Raw genomic sequence first — 793 nt, 5'->3', positions numbered from 1 at the left:
TTTTTTTCACTCAAACATAAAAAATGTGTGTCATGTTCCCATTGTTTAACACCCACATCGTAGTATTTTCATCAAAACACTGAGAAGGGCATCGTATGACATGAAATGTATCTCATTTATTATTTTATTATTATTTTTCTTTTTTGTATAAAATGAGAGAATTTATCTCTCCTTCTCCCTCTATAATCTTATAACTAAGGGGGCTTTCGAGGGATTTGACTTTTTCAGCTCAATGTAGATAACAATTGAATACATTTTTTAAGTTTCTCTCTCAATACTAGTATCCGTGATATAAGGTCTTTATCGGATTGTACACACTCACAAATAATACAAAACCTTACATCTCAGAAGGATTCAACATCTTAAAAAGTCTGGGAGCGTGAAGTTCATGCATGAACTCTACAAGAGATCATTTTCACCTGAAGTAGGATCAAAGAGAACAATAGATTTCACCGTGAATTTGTGCTTTGAGTGAGTTAAAGGAGCGGATGATGACGACTACAAAAGAAGTAAGAGGAGCGTCTGGATCTCATACTTGAACTGAATCAAGGGGCACAGACTAAAACATCAGGATTGGAGGCTTGCAGCAAGGTCCACTAAGGATATATCCTCCAGGGGTAGGTCCATCAAGGATAGATCCATCAAGGCAAGAACTGTCGAGACAAGATTCAACAGAGCTAGTACTAGCTGCTACGGATTTTATTATGAACTGGACTGAGAATAAATCTTGGTCCAATCTTGGAATGAGAGAGGTTACATGCAGACGATCATGATTATTCAAGACAAAAAGGAT

The 793-nt window shown here is 36.7% G+C and overlaps 1 protein-coding gene across 1 annotated transcript in view; it reads left to right on the top strand.

Annotated features, from left to right (window-relative positions):
- The window catches only part of LOC110021086 (calcium-dependent protein kinase 26), an 8,781-nt gene that overhangs the window by 1,344 nt on the left and 6,644 nt on the right, over nucleotides 1-793 (top strand). The window lies entirely within an intron of this gene.

This window comes from Phalaenopsis equestris, unplaced genomic scaffold, assembly GCF_001263595.1.
Source record: "Phalaenopsis equestris unplaced genomic scaffold, ASM126359v1 Scaffold000121, whole genome shotgun sequence".
Lineage (NCBI taxonomy): Eukaryota > Viridiplantae > Streptophyta > Magnoliopsida > Asparagales > Orchidaceae > Phalaenopsis > Phalaenopsis equestris.
Note: the sequence above shows the minus strand (reverse complement) of the source record. Positions and strands in the feature narration are given on the sequence as shown.